Consider the following 14,218-nt stretch of genomic DNA (forward strand, 5'->3'; position numbering starts at 1 on the left):
TCCCTGAAAACACTTAACTACTCACAAGTGTTGCCTATCATTATTTACATCTATTTTTAAAGGAAATTAATTGTAATTTTAGATGTTTTCTATTTAAATTTTCCTCCTGTAGGGACTGCTCAGCAGGTGCCAGGGTGATGCTCCATCAGCAGAGATAGGAGGCACATTTGTAGTTCTGTTCTGCTTCTAAAAACAAGAGTGGTAAAGGAGGGATGCAGCAAGAGGGGGGGCTCTCAGCGCACCAGGACAGTTTGTGAGCAGCTAGCAGGTGCAATGCAGTCGAGCGCATTTAAGGAGGACAATGTGTTTATGAAAGTATGTTCTGAAAATGTCAATCTTTATTTTACATTGTGAGCAAGCAAGAATTCAGTTATGACTTGCAATGCCTTTCTACATTGTGACTAAAAGAAACTATAATTACAGAGTTAAGCCAAAAAGCTGCTTCATGATTTAGCATCTTATGAAGTGCAAATGAGAAGGCTGTCCTACCAGCATGAAGGGCAGCACTCTACTCAGTTCCAGGGACTTCACCTAGCTGTTCTAACCCGCTCTATTGGCACCTATTGGCACCTCTCCTTCTGTGAAGCATGGCTTGATCAGCTAAAAATATATTTGCACATCCAAACCCTAAAAAAAAGTTCACTTTTTTTTTTTTTTGCTGGGGCTATGCTTTTAACTGCTAAGTTTGATTCCATGACTTGGAAAAGCTGAGATGTGAAATAAGTTCAGAAGAGATCTATTCACTTTCCACAAGGCACGCTTACATTTATTGTCAACATCTCTAGATGTCAAATCAAGGAGTTATCAGAAAGTAATGAAGAAGCTTGACCAGGTATGCTTACTTTCTTCTATTAGTATGTTCATGGCATGTGTTTACTCTAAAGTAAACATTCAACTCTACACTTCTGTAGTAACGTAGAATATTGATAATGACAGGAACTTAAAGACTAATGGAACTTGTCCAATATTTCCACTGTTTCAATAAAAATGTTGCTGAGCACCAAAAATAAAGCATTTTCTTCTTGGCATTAGGGAGGGAAGAAGTTTCTCATCCTGATACATTAGCATTATTTGACCTTGGCACAGTGAAGAAACATAAAATGCCTATCGCATATTGTTCCTGAGGAGGCAGCAACAGAGAACTTGAGATTGCAGATAAAATACGAACTTCTTAGTGTATTAGTATAGGAACAAAAGAGACATACCAATGCTTTTGCATCACGTTCTTAGCTTGATCTGACGCTTGTTCACGGTTTGGATGCAGTCTTCCACTGGTAATACAAATCTAGTAAGCTGATGGTAATTTTTGAATGGGGTAACTGTTCCTTTTGGGAATAATATTTATGTGGTTACAGTACAGAATTCAAATACCGTGTATCTACTTTAGAAACTGTAATCCTCCCAAGACTTTATCGACAAGACCATCGTTGGGAACATCCCACACGGAAAATTTATCTCTGCCTTGACTAAGTCTTAAAGTATCTGATTCTTCCAAAATATACATAGAGTTTTTCAAAGGACTTAAGGAGAGGTTAATAGAAGCAAAGTCCAGATAGCAAAGAAAATTTCTTTTAAAAAAATATGAAACAAAAAAATGCAGAACTTGCTCTTTCATGTTAGAAATATATTTCACTGTATTGTCAAAGGAATTGTCTTTTCTTAGCATGACAGAGAGGGAAGATTAAGATCGTCAAACCTTTTTCACCTGGTATTTGGAAGACTGATAGCATATGATTGTTTCCACCTTCTCTTAAAGCTTGTCCACGTGCTTTCAATGAGCAGATCACACAGTGATGCGTTTCAAGATCACCTCCTTGCTTTCTAGTTTAATTTAAAATAAGACAATTTTTGACTCAATGAATGTCTCATTCATTTATACTTAATGAGACAAAGGAAGTTTTCGATATTGCCAGTTGATGAAAAGAAACACCATGACTTTAAACACAGCTAGCAAATCTTTACACAGGGGAATACATAAGCAGGTCTATTAGGACTAAACCAAAGCAAAACAGGCTGCCAGATCTCTGTGCTGATGGGAAATTATGCACTCACCATTTATCTATTATTAAAAGGAAGAAGTAAGGGAGCAAAATGGAGAGCATGCTGCAGTTCTGTTCTTTGCTTTGCAATGGCATGGAAGAAGGGGTGAAGCCAATCGCTACAACCAGGTAAGTGCCCTGCCAGTAACTTTGGGAACGACTTATCTGAACTCTGGACAGAGCAACTGGTATTTCCTGCAGCTTGTGACTGTGTAGCCAACCCACACAAGGCTGCTTGGTCATTGCAGAGAACCTGGAGTCATTTAGAAGCTGATCTCTAGGAAGTATGTACAGGTATTGTAAAGAGAAAATCCAATTTTCAGAGGTATTGATAGTTAACCTATCTCATAACAGTAGACTAGCCAGATTCACTTTTGAGTTTTTGTGCACTGCTAAAAAGGCATGATATTTGGTCTGCAAATACTACTGGTGGTAGGGTTTTTTTTTTTTTCTTATTTGCTGGGAAGGATCTTCCTATTCTAGTGGTATTAAAACACACACACACAGAAATAAAAACATTTCTGCTGCAATGGAACTCTTTTTCTTTTTCCCGGAGTTAAATCTTGGGATAAACAGCCTCTGACCAGGTCAGCACCCCCAGAATCTTTAGGTGATAAAGAAGCAAACAAATTAAGCCCTCCTTAGTAGAAATGTATTTCATCTTGGCATTGGATTAAATGTGTGGAGGTTAAATATGTACATCCAAAGAAATCTCTCTGTAGTCATTGTAAAGGAGATGAGAGCTGCTGCCAATTATTTCTGAGGTTCCTACAGAGTCTTTGCACCAGGAAGACAGCAACAGACTCCACCTAATGCTCAGTAGAGCTTGTCATGCTTGGAAGAGTTGAATGTAAGTTTATAGTAAAAATAGTGTAGTTCTGCTAAAATGTGTTTAATAATTATAAAGATATATGTACTGCTGCCTGAGAAGTTCACATTGATCAAGCTTCTTGGTTTTCCATTTTATATTTTTTTAAATTTGTTTCAATGCACTGAAAATAATCTTTAATATTCTCAAGATATAGCTGATTTCAAAGAACTTTTCAAGCTTTTTAATTAATTAGAACTTGAATTTCTAATTATTTGCATTTTCAGATTCCTCCCATACTTTTATTGATCCTTTCAATGTCTTCACTTGGAGGTATAGCCTGGGCTGCTGTAAGAAGCCAAGCAACAGAAGTACACAGCTTAATTCCATGTCTGAGGTGTCCATGTCTGACCTTTGCTTGGTCACCTGTTGAAGGAAAAGTAGAGTGGGAAAAGTGTTACAAAACTTGAGTAGCTGCCATTTTCTGTGTAAAGGATTTTGATCTAAAGAATTTCCTTTTTTATAGTCTCTGAACTAGATTGAGAAGAAGAGGTGGCTTTTGAATTCCTCATGCTGTTGAAATGCTCTCTTGGCAGAGAGGCCAAGAGTATGTCTTTCACTCTGCTGAGCCAATAGCTTGTCCAGCCAGTAGCAATATACATGCATTAACCTAGAAAAGAGGCAAAGAGTAAAAAACTGCACCCCTAAAGTCTGTAAGTCTCTGCTGAGCAGAATACTTGCAGGAAGCTCCATGAAGTCACCCCCACTGCGGCTTTCTCACCAGCTGTGCTCCTCCCAGAGGCATGCCCACTGAAAAGAAAAATATAGCTCTTTATATCAGAAGCTCTGACTTGTTATGCTTATAAAGACTAAAAATTTGGGATTCTTTCTGGCACTTCATGCTACCTTGAACTGCAAAACTTTAGGAGTAAAGTGATCCTAGTGTAACTTCATTGGATGTCAATGGAGTCAGCGCTAGGGATGAACAGTATTTCAATGCATACATCATTTCAATGCATACATCATTTCAATGCATACATCATATTTGATTTACACTGCTTTTTTAGAGTAAAGGAAGTAATGTGGATTTTCTTATGGCTAGCTGCTGTTATTTTTAGATGAGCGGATGAGCACATTTAAACTTGGCCAAAGTGTTTTTTGTTTGTTTGGGTTTTTTTTAAGAAAAATAAGTCTTGTTTAAAGTGTGCCATGTATCTTTCACTCTGAAAGAATGATTTTATTAGGGGAACCAGCTGTACAATATTGCTTCACTAAAACCAGACGTTAATAAGAGGAAGCATATCATCAAAAGAAAGAAATACTATTTTAAAGTACTTTCCAAATTACTTTCCTAAAATTAAATTACTTCAGAGTAAGTTGAAAGTCAATAAACTCGTCTGCCATAGAACCTAAGAAGACATTTTAAAATATAGTATACAATAAAATGAAACATCCTGTAAAGATGCATACAAATTTAACATTAACTGACGTTTACTATGCTATAATAAAAATGGTAGGGATCCTTTTTATAGGAAAATACTTTCATACTTAATTAGTCAGATTTCATAAACTAAGGAAAAGCCAGAGAATCAAAGATGCACGTCCTTAAATCTGAAATTATTTATTTTAATCTGGATCCAAACTACACTGGGGTAAGGTCTCTGAACAGCGGTGATGCATATACTGTGTAATGTGCTGAGATGCACATATACCTCCTAATATTAGAAATTCTATTAAAAATGTTCTGAGCTGAACACAGTTATTACAGTTCAAAAAAAAGCACGTAGGACCAAAGACTCACATTCCTCTCCAACTGGGTTAGTATAGATTTTCAACAGAAATTCAAAACATAGCTCATAGAGTTAAGTGGAGACTGACGAGGAATAAAAGCTGAACCAGCCTGAACACGTTGGGTTTCATCTTGGATTCAGACGTCACTGAAAGCCGGCATAATAAAGAAGTACAAAAGGGTTTAAATGGTACCACGTGGATCGCAAAGGTCAGTCATCCACGGCAGACTGCATCTAACACAGCAGCTCCTGGATCGCAGCAGAAGGACCCCAGAAGCCTTTTGCCAAGCCTCGGCCTCAGGTGTTTGCTGCGTAGCGAGGCGACAGGCACACGTCTGCTCCAGCTGCCACCTCTGCAGCGACCTGGAACCCCTGGAAGCATTTTCTGACCCTTATTTTCTTGGGTCCAAAAAATAAGTGACTCGAAGAGGATCTAAATGAGTACATAGCTTTCAATATGTATGCTATATGCCGATTTAGACTCATTAGCCAGGCCTTGCAGGAATGGTAATTCAGTGACAACGTTTTGGCTTTTGTGCGCTGAAGCAAAATAACAAACTTGGAAATAGAATTTATTTGTGTACTGAACTTGATTTGCTTTCCTGAAAGATGCTTTGGTGAAGCTGTTCCTTTGTTACTGCAACATGCTCTATAATTTTCCAGTATTTAAGATACTGATACTGATATTTAAGAAAATGAAGGTGTGTCTCTTTCCTTGCGTCCTTGTGAATCGTCTGGCTGGTGCCAGAAACCTGAGCATGGCGCAGGCAGGCTGGCACGCGGGAGCCTCCCAGGAGTGCCCGGAGCCCAGCACCACACCAGCAGCCTGGCCTGTCGGCTCTCAAACTGCTTTGTTTTCACTGCCTTGACTGGCATTACTTTTCCCTGTACACATAGCAAGCCCCATAGTCCCTGGCCATCAAAGAGAATTCATGGCAAGCTTATTTTTGCACCTGACAGATAATGGTTTTGTTTCAAGGATCTGATTAACAGCCCTGGTGAAGTCCTAAAATATATTAAAGTGCCTGGTCCAGATGGTTTAAAAAAAAAAAAATCCATATATAGTGAACTGGACAATTGACAGCATAAAGACATGGGTATTTAGAATGCAATAGGAAGGTAGAAAGATCATTTAATGTTTTTATTTGAAAATGTAAAAACAATTTGGGGAGGAAGACATGGAGGACAAAGAGGAAGAATTGTATTTGTTTTGAGAAGGAAACTGCTTCAGAATCTACAGCTGCTGGTTTTTTTTAAGTGAATCCCTGCAATAAATGAATGCATTCTGTCTGATGCCTCTTCAATTCATGCTTTTTTTCATCTTGTAGTGTAAGTAATTGGATGGCTTGTTGTAATGCCAAGAAGGTCAGGCTAAAGCAGAAAGATCTCTTCCAGGCGTGCTGATGAGCACTGGACAAACCTTAGACTCACTCCCAATGAAACTACAGGTAAGGTGGTGTCAGCCTCATTCAAATACCAGTGTTTGGAGGGTGTTGCTTGCATCTTGTTGCTGTAACGCAAAGGACTAGCTACACAGAGAAGGCGATGGGCGAGTCCGACGCGTGGCCCTCTCACTGTTGTGTGAACGTAGTGGTAGCTAATGAGCATTGCTCCTTTTCCCACATTTCCCAAATCTTGTCATCAAGTAAGTGGTGCTGGTGTGAGTTTTGATGACACCTAGTGGCAAAATTGGAGTAATGCGTCAGAGGCAGAAGGCGCAAACGGATGAAATGAGCGTTACTGACACTAAAGCAAAATGAGATTCAGGGGAGCATAATGTGAACTAGAGGCTGACAGCAGGAAGTGGAAAATAATGATATGTTATGAATGGGATAGAAAAAACACTACTTTAAGTAGCAAAAACAGCTCTGATGAACACATTACATATCTTTATAAAGTAGTCCCTATAAAGGAACTATAATGAACCCTACAGGATCAGTTACTGTTGATTTAAGAACAACTGTAAATAGCAAAAAAGATATGCCCAATAAGCTTATCTCAGCAAAATTGCCTCTTTGGATACCATTCAAGTAACTTTAACCATTGTTCATGTAATATAACGTGGAAACACAAGCTTCAAGGTAATAAATACAGTGTTGTAGGTAAACGTTTGTTTAAGTGGACTTGATGAGGACAATCTTAGTTTCAGAGTAGAAGTTTAGAGGTGTGCCTTTAAATACCGGGCAACGTGCTAGGAAAAGAGGGCAGAGGAGGGAGCCTGCCCAGAGCTTGCCTTCTTGGCCCCCATGGCGAACGTGCTGCAGCATTTGGGGAAAGAGCCACATGTCTCTGCAGGTAGCTTGCTTTAGCTTTGGAAAAGCTGCGTAAGGATGTTACCTATGTATTTGTTCTTATCACCGCTCTGGATCTGTGAGGCTATTAAAGGGCAATGCCAGCATTTCTGTCGATGAAGATTTTGTTCTCATGTATGATCCCTGAGAAAGCCCTTTTATTGAAGAAATGTTTTAGTGTTTTGTTTTGATGTGTTTCCTTCTTTAAAGCTATTCTTCCTGCATCCTGAGAATGAGCTCTTTAGGGAAGTCTGCCACCAGTGTTACAGACCTGCAAAATAAATTTTTACCGTACCTTTAAAACATCTTTACTATAAAGGGGGTTTTGGCACCTTTCTGTAGCTTGCCCATGTTGCATACTATGTTCATGTGCTGTCTTCTGTTTTCTGGATAGAAATAGCCCTGAAATCACCTAAGAAGTTTTAACTTGGCTTCTACTTCGCATACGACGGCTGCTAATAGATTGTACAGATAGGCAGATGCTTACTCAGAAAAGGAGGCAGCTGATGCCCTGCCAAGACTTCTCCTGCTCTGCGTTCTGCAGTGGAGAGGTTTCTCCTCCAGCAACTCTGGGTTGCATTCAGCCTGCTGTAGGTATTGCTGAGGGCACATCTGAATGACCAGTTTGAGTTATTAACTTGGACAATTGAACATTCATTTAAAAAATGTATTAACTTATACTTCACTGAGAAGAAATGAAATTGACCTTTTTCTCTTTCTTTTAAATCTCTGGTAATTTTATGACTGACTCATCTTTCCCTGATTCTATATTTTCTGTTACCTTAATTTTGGGCTGGGGCTTTTTTTTTTCTTTGTTTTTGTTTTTTGAAAGACAGAGACTCTTCCTCTAAATGATGGGTCTACTAATATGATTTGCATACAGTGACACAGTTCAATTTTTGCATCATAACATCCCCATTTTCAGTTTGTAATATCAGAGTCGGAGGTCATCAACTACTTCAATTTCAGGACTTCAAGCTAGAAAGGAAGGAAAGCAGGAAACTTTTAGAGCACCTCCCTCCTCCAACAGCCACTCAGTTTTCTCCTGTTTGGACAATATCCCAAACTTGTCACTTTTGCCTTGGGCATTTTTGTTTTACTAAAATTTGTCCAAAGGTAGAATAACCTATCAGTCTTTCTTACACTTTTATTCTAACTATGTGATTTAAATAGATCAAACAAAAAAAAAAAGATGAAGAAGAAAAAATGTTGATATTCTCACAGTATGCAAGAGACATCTGTGTACAAGAGCGGCCTAGAAAGCTGGATAAGTTCTAGCCATAGTAAGACTTACTTGTGTTACAAGTAAGGAGAGAATTAATCACATATTTCCAACTTAAAGAGGTTACAGGTAGGCCAATACCTTATAAAGACCCTACAAATGCATCCTGGATTTTTAGCATGCTCTTCTATGGGATAAGTAGGAGCCCCTATATTGGCTTAGATAGTAGAGACAGGCCAAGGTATGTGGCCTGCAGGGCTGAACGAGTTGGTTACATCTCCAGTGGTGGCAGAGACCCCATTCAAACCTGCGGCTGCCCACGGCAGCAGCTGCGAGACATGCTCAAGGTAATTTGCACAAGCCGGCATAAAGGGAGGGTCCAGTTCTTACTAGACCCTACGCAACATATGTTTATATATAAAGTCTATAAAGGGCTGAAGCAGAAAAGAAGGAAACAAGCTGTTCTTCATGTTGACTGAGGCTAGCAGAAGAGATGATGAGCTTAAATTTGAGGAAGGAAGATTTAGATCAGACATTAGGAAAAAAAAAAAAATCTCGTGGTTTGGGTGAGTAAGCATTGGTGTAAATGATCCAGGCTTTGTTTTTAAAGCCTGCAGCAGAGGAGATTTTGCAACTTTTTTGCCAAAAATGACTCAGTGCAGAGTAATGTGTTGACTGATACCTTGAGATCCCTTCCCACTTTAGGTTTTAACAGTCTATATCTGCACAGTTCATTGATTTGCTGGTTTGTTCAATCATTTGACATCTTAGCCCTTGTAATTAAATCAAAAGTCCTACATTAGCCCCTAGTATGGTTGCATTACAGAGCGCTTTGATGCATTTTTACTAATTGGCTGCTTCGGTATTATTATTTAGTGAGAGTGAACTTTTAGCCTGACTCACAGAGACCACTTCAAGCGCAAGTACCAAACAATAATTAATGCTGTTAAAAATACATTGCAGCAGAAACTAGAAATTGAGGGAACTGAGTGAAATCCTTGCTGCCCTTTCCCCAGAAGGCTCCAGAGTTCAGGATTTCACAGTATCAGCTGGTCACATAACAACCAGGGCTCGCGGCTTTCCTGTTAGATCAACACGTTTCCATCAAGGATTTACTTACTTTTTCCAGGAAAATCTTAGTTGTTCAAGATTTCAGAGTGCCAGAATTAGTATTAACAGCTGTGAAGCGCTTTCCCCAGCCAAACAGTCTAGTAGTCTGCCAGGGCCACTGACCTCTTGCAGCCTTTCTATTCCTTTTCCTGACACACGCAGGTAGCACAGGATTGACACAGGCTTGCAGAGAGTGACCATGGAGGGCAGCTCCTGATTTAGAGGGACAGCTTGTTAACTGAAAAAGAAGTTTCACTGATATCAAAAGTCATCTTTATTTTGTCTCATGAGAAGGTGAGACCAGCTGTCTAGCTCATGTCGTGAAATGTGTCAGGAAAGCTGTGGGGGCACGGTTTTAAGAAACTCAGTCCCACTTCCCCGCTATCTGTAAATTAATAAAGACTCCAAGATGTGTCCACGGCTCATTTTGCAGCTGCTAGAAGGGTTTGTCACAAATACATTTTTTCAGTCTCAGTCACAGGTCTAGGTGATGGATAGGGAAACATAAACTGGAAAATAAATATTTATGGTGTATAGTTGCTCATATTCTTTTATTTATAGATTGCTCAATGCAGGTGCCTGTTGTGACACTGTTGTGAAACTAAAACTGAGCTAGATTTCAGCATTTATGATTCATCTGCTATGGAAGACTTAAATCACCAGTCCACTAAATGGAATGATTCTGAAGTAAATCATGAAGTGTTTATAAATGTCAGTCTTGCAAAGAGAAGGAATTTCTGTTATGTAGTTTTTGTACTGAACAAAAAAAGCTGTCTTGAACGCAGGGGGTTTACTACCTGTCCCTTGAACACCAAGAGCAAAGCTGAGAATAATGGACACCAGAATAGCTACTGGAGTGGACATTTTTCCGAGAAGAACATGGAAACTCTTCTACTTATACACTGAAGAGTTTCCAAAAGTCACCTGGGCAGTTTCTGCCACAGATACAGTGAAAGCTGTTGTGCTAAGCAAGAGGAGTTGACGGCTGATTAAAAACACGCTATTCCAGACGCTTCATCTCTGTTGCCTGAAACCCCAGGTGCTTATTCTTCATGCAGTTTAACTTCTCCAAGATAAATCTCTAAGTCTGGCCTTCAGAATTTCCTTATGAGTCTCTGGTTCTGTAACTCACTGCTTTATGGGCACTGATTGCAGCTAAAACACCTTCAGGTAACAAAACGGTGTTCTTTGCCTTCAGCCAAACGTCTCAGCCCAGCACAGACTACGTCTTTCATCAGCTTCTTTTGAGAGATCAAAGGACTGTTACTTTGGATCTACTGGTATGAACCATCTTAAGCAGACAAGAAATGCAGTTTCAAAAACAAAAAACTGTAAGAGAGTGGTTGACAATAATTTAGATTCCAGCCTAACGAGCCTTCTTGCTTTTACCACATAGTGTTGGGAAAGCAGAAAATTTCTTCTGTATGAGGCTGAAGTGTCCATTATAAGCATTTACGTGCTAGGCTACGTCACTCCTTAATCTCTCCCCCCCATATTGCAAGTAGTGTTAATTCACAGCCAGGGCTTCCCTGTGTTCATTACTGCTCACACACATAAAAGATGATCTTGCCCCGGAAAGCCTACAGTTTAGGTACATGACAGATAAATCAACATAAAGAACTACTCTGGGGCCTCTGGAGGGAAATTAATTGCGCAGAATAACAGAGGATAATAGATAAAAATAGAAATGGCGCTCCCCATTCTTTTAGCATGTAACTGTTACAATACTGTGACTGCATCTCTTTTCTGCAGAAAGATGTCTGCTTTTGCCCGTCCAGCTTTTGGGGATAAAAGTTCTTCCTAAAATTTATAGAGTAATCAAATCTCATCATCTCACTGTTTTTTCCATAGTTGAAATTGGTGTCTCTTGCTAGTATTTATCGTTCACTCCTGGACTTTTTCTGTAATTGTTCAGACATATTTTTCTGTAATTGTAATTAACACACAGCATTTCATGCTGGTCTTTAGCCTGGGTACATTTTTTCTGTAACCTAGCATCTTACATCCTCTTGTTTACAAAGTCCTTTCCACTAAGCTTTCTAATATTATACTTTTTACTAAACATACAAAATAATAAAGAGCTATGTCTCCAACAGCATGTCCTCGCTATGAATCCCCACTCACATGTCCCAAGATGCATCTTCCTCACTCTGAAATCTGGAGCCATTTTTACCATTTGTTTTCTTTATTTTTTCAATTCTGCAGAGGCTCTTTCATCTTTTGAGACGAGGATTAAGCTTCAAAATCAGGTTTATCTCAATTATTGATTTTTATGGAGACCGGATCCCCTGCTGTTCCCTTGCCACTGCCACCTTTCTGAATGGCCTGCATAAGGTGACTTCATTTGCAGGTACCTGAGAGGTAAAGTTTCCTGTCAAGAATGTTACTACCTCTGAAATTAGATCTTTACTAAGCTACATAGAGCTTCTACATTTGTACAGTGCATATTTGATGAGCAGTAGAATAAGAAGCGTTTCTTTGCATTGAGCTGACATGAGATCTCTAACATTTCACCTATGCACATTTCCTGTGGCACAATAATGGTTAGATCAGTAAATTATCTGTCATAGATATTAGTGGTACGCTGCCAGATTGTTTTTTGTGTATTTTTCATTACGGCACTACCACAGGACAGTTATCACTCAGGCACAAGGGAGGAAACTTGCCTTATCAACCTTCAAGTTTATGTTGCTTCAATTCTAACTTTCAGACTACACTTCTACACTCTGACCATGGTCAAGCTGAAAATGAAAAAAAGTAGCAACAACAATTACTAAAGAGATAATTTGAACAGAAGGTTAAAAAGTGGGCCATTATTAACTTTTTTTTTTAATGAGTATTGATTTATCTGTTTTGGTGCCGGCTCAATATAAAGAGGAAGAAGTGATCCTTGTCCTAAAGAATTTTACAATCTAAAGCTTAAAATATGCATGTCTGTGGACAGACTTCTGCCAGGACTCCCGAAAGCCTCTGTGCCATACGAAAAGAGATTTTCTGTAGACTCTTTTGGTTTGAAGTGCATTCAGGGCTGATTAGAAATAAAACAACACATCTGACAGTAGAGCTTAAGAGGTGACCTTATGCTGGTTCTTTGGGAAGCAGTCCCATTTCAGTCGTTGCTCTGGTTTTGGTCCAAGTCAAGCTGTTTGGACACATCTCACTGTGGTAATTCATAGGAAATTTCAATTTTCTTGATTTAATAAAGTAAGATCACATCGTTGCTGTTGAGTGCACACACTTCCTGTGCAGTAACACTCCACTAAATTTGTATATATTTAGTTGGTAACCAACACTTATTAGCAGGCTGTAATATCATTTGCTTATCTTGCTTTTTTTGGCTTCAGAAGCAAATAGCGCAAAAATAGATTGGCTTGACTGAGAGATACTGTTTTGGTGCCAGTCTATAAATTAGCTTTGGCTGTTACTCACATACAGATGTTTGTCTAGGCTTGATAGGCTTGAAGGTCTGCCTTGCTCCTGAGGGACCTACAAAGGGGCCCAATGTGTCAGTGGGGGGGGTCACTGCTCTAGTCTGTGTTCTTACCATCTCGCAACTCTGAGCACTGTCTTGGCGTTTCATAGGCGACAAGTCTCCTACCAACCTGGAGTGAATATGGACGGTGCTGCCACCTGCAGTGCTCAATGGAAGAGGACCCATGCTTTGCCCTACGTTCCCTTCAGGCTGGCACGGCCGCTTCAGTATTGCCCTTAAGTGTAGCTATGAATCTGGCCCACAATTTCAAAAGGTCACTTCTGTCCCTTCTTGTTGACAGAGGTCAGTCTGCCCTGCCAACAGCCCACAAAAGCTGCTCTCTTGAGTTATTTGCTCTACGAGCAAGTCTCACTAATGTGATGAATCATTCAAGGGAAAGAGGCAAGTCGAAAGTAGGGAAATCTAACAAAGTAACATATCCTTCCCTTAATTAAAGGTTTAGAGTGAGGCACATAGATGGAAAGAAGAGATAATGAGCTTCTCACTTTAAAGAAGGGAGGAAAAAACAGCTGCAGGGAGTCTTGGCTTTAAACATGACTAGCAGAATCCCAGCCTGGGACGCAGACCATTCTGCCTGCTTTGCAAGTCTGTGGAGAGCACCTGAGACCCATCAGGATACTGATACTTCATTTACCTGTTTATATGGAGGCCTCCATAGACTAATACAGTAAGGCAACACGTGTTTAGCTAGGTGCTAAAAATATAAAAGCACATCCTATTTATTTCTGTTCAGTTATATAATTTAAACTGCTGGCGTGCTCTGATGTTTGACACTCCTAAAAATAGAGAATGTTAGAGGAAGTTTTATATTATGTTTCAGTCTGGAGGGCACACCACAAAATAAATAAATATTATGTATTTTCCTGGAATTATGCACAACTGAATTTCAGACCTCTCAAGATGCATATAAAAGGTTAAAGCAACTGCAAATAAGAAAAACAAAAATAGAAAGTAAATCTGTAAAAAACATATTCATAGGATTAGGTAGGAAAGGATAACAAATGTGTGCTATGACTAAGGATACAATCATAAGTCAGATCTATCTCTCAAGTGGCTAAAGGTCTATGGGTGTAAGATCATCACTGAAAGTCAATCTGTCGGCTTCTGCCTCTATTGTGAAGAAGTCAACCTGCCTTGCTCAATCTGACAGCAGTACTTTCATGTTTGCTATTGCTATAGAGAACAAGCAGGTAGCTTTTCAGACCTACGCTATCACAGTGACAGTTCTTGCAGTGTTCAAAAGACTGAATAAAGAGATGAGCATGCATTGATGCTCCTCTTTTGAGCCTCTTAAAATGATCATATCTTCATCTACGCTTCTGCAGTCCTGTTCCAGTGCTCTGCTTACTGCACATCAGAACGTTCCACTTCACTGAAACTTTGTACGGTGTTCCCTGTTTTCCAAAAAAAAAACTGCACAGAAATCTGTGGTTTTTAAATTTAAAGTTTAACGGCAATGAGAGCC

This window comes from Struthio camelus, chromosome 6 (assembly GCF_040807025.1).
Source record: "Struthio camelus isolate bStrCam1 chromosome 6, bStrCam1.hap1, whole genome shotgun sequence".
Classification (NCBI taxonomy): Eukaryota; Metazoa; Chordata; class Aves; order Struthioniformes; family Struthionidae; genus Struthio; species Struthio camelus.